The sequence below is a fragment of the Gobius niger genome, assembly GCF_951799975.1.
Source record: "Gobius niger genome assembly, chromosome: 4".
NCBI classification, from domain to species: domain Eukaryota; kingdom Metazoa; phylum Chordata; class Actinopteri; order Gobiiformes; family Gobiidae; genus Gobius; species Gobius niger.
The window spans coordinates 21,967,609-21,973,174 of record NC_136855.1 but is presented as its reverse complement, the minus strand read 5'-3'; the positions used below and the strand labels follow the sequence as shown (position 1 = coordinate 21,973,174).

General features: G+C 41.0%; 1 protein-coding gene across 1 annotated transcript in view; it reads right to left on the bottom strand.

The window, feature by feature from the left end:
• Positions 1-5,031, bottom strand: part of rnaset2 (ribonuclease T2) — a 43,012-nt gene extending 37,981 nt beyond the window's left edge. The window contains exon 1 of the mRNA XM_079555224.1: positions 5,022-5,031. The gene's annotated coding sequence lies outside the window, so the exon portion shown is untranslated. The remainder of the gene's footprint in view (positions 1-5,021) is intronic.
• Positions 5,032-5,566: the final 535 nt, after the last annotated feature.

Below are 5,566 nucleotides of genomic sequence, written 5' to 3'. Positions count from 1 at the left end.
TATATGGATTGAATCTGCTGGAATGGTAAAATTCATCTGAACTCTTTCTACATACGAGTGACCGTAGAGTAGTTGGTTCTTAGCTGGTGGATACTACAGATTGTAAAGTTAGGAACCTGATGAAGTCCTTCCTAGGTCTTGGTTTAGTCCCAGTAGTACTGATTCAGGGATAGTTTTGCACTGGGTTAGTTCTCTTGTGTAGTCCTAGTATAGTTCTGGTGTAGATGTGGTTTACAATAATTTAGATCCTCGTTTAGTCCTTTTTTTTGTATTTTACTTTTTGCTAGAGTTAGTTAACGATGGTACCCGGTGAGCTAAAGATGTGGATAGGTAGTAAATGGTGTTAAAGCTTGAGAAAACATGCCACCAAGACTTCCCACAGCCCTATGTTGTGAATAATGAACTCTTGTATACAGATCTAATCCCTATAAACACTTGTGTTTCCTCCCTGTAATGCTTGAGACTTCTCTTGATTTCTCCTCACACACCCTGGCCACAAGCCGCAGCCTTTGAAGACGAGGCCAGAGTGGTGGCTGTGTGGAGAGGTGGGCCGTGCAGCCTGTAGGGAGGGCCAGCTGTGCATATGATCAATGACTTGGCTCTGTCTCCTGACCATGAAACTGGTTTTATCCATAGATAAACAAGTACTTAATTTACATATCTCAAAGCCTGATGCTACTGCAGTTGCCATGGGATAAAGATGCGCAAACAACACTGGCTTAGAGTAATGGCACGCGCTGAATCTTAAACAAATGCAAATATGAAGTATACGGACACTGGTCTGGAAGCATGCATTGGACGCAGACCCCCTGTCAGAGCACCATGTTGTTTGGTGACAATGTCTCGTGAACTTTCACTATAAACATTAGACAGGAAATACAGGCAAAAGTCATAAAAACACACTCCAGTTCTCTTAGCCTCTTTATATCTGTTTATGTTTAACCTCCACTAACCTCATTTAAACCATGTGCTTTCCCGCCCGCAAGTAGTTGGACAGATTTAGATTAGTGTTCACATGCAAAGATGGCTCATAGGATTAGTGGTTTATTAAAGCAAATGAGGGGCGTGCAGCAAATGGAGACGGGGGAGATGGAGAAAACAGTCTAAATTCATTGTTTTCTGTGTTTGCGTTGCTAATAAAAGAAAGAGATTACACTTTGCCTGAGGTAGTTGATTGTCTCTGTCTGTAAGAAAAGACCTGAAAACGGATCACAAGTCGAGTCATTGACAAAAACAAAACAAAAACTGCAAGGCTGCAATTGTATGGTGTCACTTTTGTTGATGAGGTGTCTTCAGTGCGAAGAAGCTAGGCAGGCATGTCAGGTTGGTGAGCCAGACGACAAGGAGCTAAACTGACAAAGAGAAAGAATAACTGTGAAAAGCACTTTTTGGGATATATTACAATACAGTAGGCTATTTGTATGATGCAATCTGTGACCATTTTACAAACTACAATCGTGGGCAAAGGCAATGGACAATTATAGACTTAGCCCAGGCGCTAGCATTTGAAATCCCAAACATTTGCTGAACCCCTCATTGCAAACTGTGTATTCATTTATTCACACTGGGGGTGGTGAACAGCCACTGTCTTGCCCAAGGACACACTGGCATCATGGAATGGTGGTAGGGATTGAGCCAAAAAAAAAAATCTGTTTCATTTAATGACTTTTCTGAAATTACTGTGGCCTGCTTTTCAAAATTAAAATAACATTATGTCCCTATAGGTTTTCTGTCAACAGCAGGTATTCGTTTTAGCGCCGTGATTTGTGAGCCAGAATACAACTGCATGACATTCGAAGCTGCAGTCTGGATGATTTTGATGTTTTGCTGATCATCTGTTGTGAGATGAGTTCCCTGACTTTCAATTAATTTTCACATTTTAATCAACATAATTACACAGAAATCCAAAACGTTTCCATGACAACAACACTTCCATTTCAGAAAAAGTTGTGCCAATCCTTCTGACACCCCGGTGCAAACAGATACACATTCACACGTATATATCTAAATGAAATAGCAGACTCGTACTGATAGCATGAAATTGTGTTTCCAAATATACCACCATGTCATTGGAGTGTGACAAACAGAGCCCTCTACTACCGCGGCCGTCCACTGGGGGGCAGTGTGGTAACACGGCGTTAAACTTGCACTTGGAGTAATAAACTTTAGGCTCACGTTAGCTGAGCACACACAGATAGACTGGTCTGTCCTAATTAAAGCAGCACTGTTCAAACAATGAGGGAGGGAGTCGTTCTGAGCGTGTGACTGCAAAATATGACGATACTCAGCGCATGCATTGGTTCCTGCACATGTGGGGACGTGAGGAACAAGAAAAAGGTGAGACACATTTGAGATTATAAAAAAGATAAGAGAGGAACTAATTCCAAAAGATTATATTAGATTAACATTTTAGCTGAAAGTTAATCTCAGCCTTGAGGGAAAGTGGCAACGCAAATGACAGGGAGGAAAGTCAAGATTTAAGTTGCTTTATTTCTTTTTTTTGCCAAAGGAAAGAGGAAAAGAAACAGCCTGTGAGAAGGTAAAGGCAGAGGCATAAAACAGAAAGTGGAGAGCGTTGCACCAGGTTCATTGTCCTTTTATATCCTATTGTCTTCTTCACATCACAGTGGGGATCTGACAAGAAGTCACATACTAGGTTTGAATAAATAAGACTCAAAATATTTCTTATATCCACTGCTACTATTCCATCATAAAAAACTCCTCTGCTATATATTTGAGCCAGCAACAATAGGTACGTGAATATTGTTACTTCTGCATGTCACCACAAAACATACATTAGACTATAACAATGGCACAAAATCCTACGCTGTACTGAACGTGAAACATTTAACTTGATTTCTGATTCATGAAATATGTCAGAATGCCCAGTCTCAGCAGACGCTCGCATCAATCACACATCTCTACATGCATGCAGTAATAAATATGAGATTTAACTGGAGATGGCAGGAACAAACGCTGATTGAATAGTCTGGTAAATGCTGAAAAAACTCACATTTTGATTTAGAGGGTTGAGAGTCCCTTGGTTGTGTAATTTCTTTGGTTGCACTTTAAGTAATAGCATGGTCATAAGATGGAAGCAACAATTTTGCAACCCTGTTTCAGTCTTATTTCCATGAAATTACTGTAGCCATGTTTCCTGGTACTACACTGTTTTTCCATCCCGAGATATGTTCTTACCTGAGCTTAGATGAGTTGATGCGTACCTGTCTGGTCTTTGTGTATGCGCTCAATCACGCAAAAAGACCAAAGATGTTGTTAGCATTTAGCCTCTCCCAGCATATTCCTATGGCTCTTCCACGTTTTCCCTGTTTCAATACGGTTACATGAGTAGTTACACGATCCAAGTCCAGTTACACAAAATGACACGATTTTCTAAGCGAAAAGGGGTACTATATTGCAAGGCGTAATAACACTTTAGGAGCATTTCGACATCCATGCAGTAATATCTTCAGAATTCGCTGAGGCCGTACCGGACCTTAACCGGATTTAATGTGGGCCCGGCGTTAGGAGTGAATATAGTTCCCCTTTTTGTCCACTTGGAAAATCGACATGTTTAATTTTGTGTAGCTATACTTGGATTGCGTAACTACTCACGTAACCGTATTTAAATAGGGAAAACGTGGAAGAGCTTCTGACTTCACCCCCGTTTGGGTCCATAGGGATTTGCTGGGAGAGGCTAAATGCTAACAACATCTTTGGTCTTTTTGCGTGACTGAGCGCACGCACAAAGACCAGACAGGTACGCATCAACTCGTCTAAGCTCAGGTAAGAACATATCTCAGTATGGAAATCTGGTGGCCTGTTCCTTTAAACCGGTCAGGGTTAAGACACTGTTCTGCCACCACAAGATTAATTGTGATGGTTAAAGGGGCATTATGCAACTTTTTACGTGGGAAAAAATGTCGATTTTTGTGTGTATTTGACCTTGTACTGATCCAATGGCTGTATAAGTGGTCAGCATGCCGTCTATACTTTCAATCACAGCGGACTCTACAACAATCCAGGATCAATTGTTTGGAAGGTTTTCCCTGCTGACGGACCCTTTCACCAGAAAACCTACAAAACAATTGATTTGTAGAGGCCACTGTGATTGAAAGTAAAGGCGCCATGCTGACCATTCATTCATCTTTAAGGTATACTTTATTATTATCATGAGAAAATGTGTCCTCTACATTTGACCCATGGTGTGAGAGAAACCTGACTGGTGCAGTGAGCGGCCAGTCCAGCATCCTGGGACCCATCTTCAGATAGTGAGGGTTTGGTCATGACCACTATCGTGTTTTTATTCAAAATGTTATATTCAAAATCACATTTAAATTTATATTTTCAAGCAAAACTCACCATATTATTTACCCTTGATTCACTGGAGTAGTTATTAAAGTTCACCATAATAGGTGTTGCAGCGTGTCCTTCATACCGAGGTAGTGACTCAGACACCTGCCCGGAGTCCAGTGGATATTTACCACATTCAGACCTAAATCCTTGCGATCTCTATGGTCCAAGGACACCAAGCCTGTTAGCAATTCTGCTGTCTGTCCACTCACAGGTGACTTCACGGCTCTTACATGCTTTAACTCAAGAGACAATGTCGCTGTCAACAACCCATAATAAATCACTTGTGCTGAAAGGAGTACAAGGCCCACTGAGATAGTATAAAACCTCAAAATGTGTTTAGAATCATGATTAGTTTTCCGTCTCTGTCAATACGTGAACAATAATAGACAGAACTATCAACGGCAATCTTTTGTGGCCCCGTCCAAAATAGAAACCGACTAGATAAAGCAGCCAATTATGAGGAAGAAAAATGGAGTCTGAATCATCTGAGTCAGTGTGGGAGACAATTGCAGAAGGTGTGATTTTATCTTCATCTGCATTTTCATAGAAAGTTTTTTTTTTTTCTTTCATAAAACTTCGATCTGTCATTGAGGTCACAGTCACCTCTGAAACAAAGTGAACTCAGTATTACCATTAAGTTTCTGTACTGATATTTGAGGTGCCACAACAAAGAACGAGTGGCAGAACGATCGAAAATTACTCTCAAGGTAGTCAGTTCAAAGCTCCAGAAAGTCCACAGTGTTCTCGTGTCCTTTCCCTTTGTACTCGAGTAAAATTGTTGTTGTTTTTTACATATTGCCCGCCCCTATGTGTATTACTTATGTTGTTAATCTTCTGTGTTGGTCTGTCTTTATGTGTGAAACCCTTTTCTCTGTTCTTATTATTCTCCAAATTGCACAGCGGAGCGATATTTTTCTCGGGTTGTAATCATTTGTTGTATCCGCCATCAGTTTAAATATTCCATGCAGCTCCGCAGACACGCCCACTGTGACACTCTGATGGATCCACTCATTCTGACGCATCAGAAGTCGATGTTTTTCCCCCCAAATATGCACATACAAAACCCTGTTCACACTCAAAAGTGGTGTGACACAGCCCCGGCTTGCAGGAAGCTGTGCTGTTGATTAACTTCACTCGGAGTACACAGAGGAAAAATCACTCCTGCTGAGATGTTTAGGAAACATAGATAGATTGACAGTCAACAAAAATA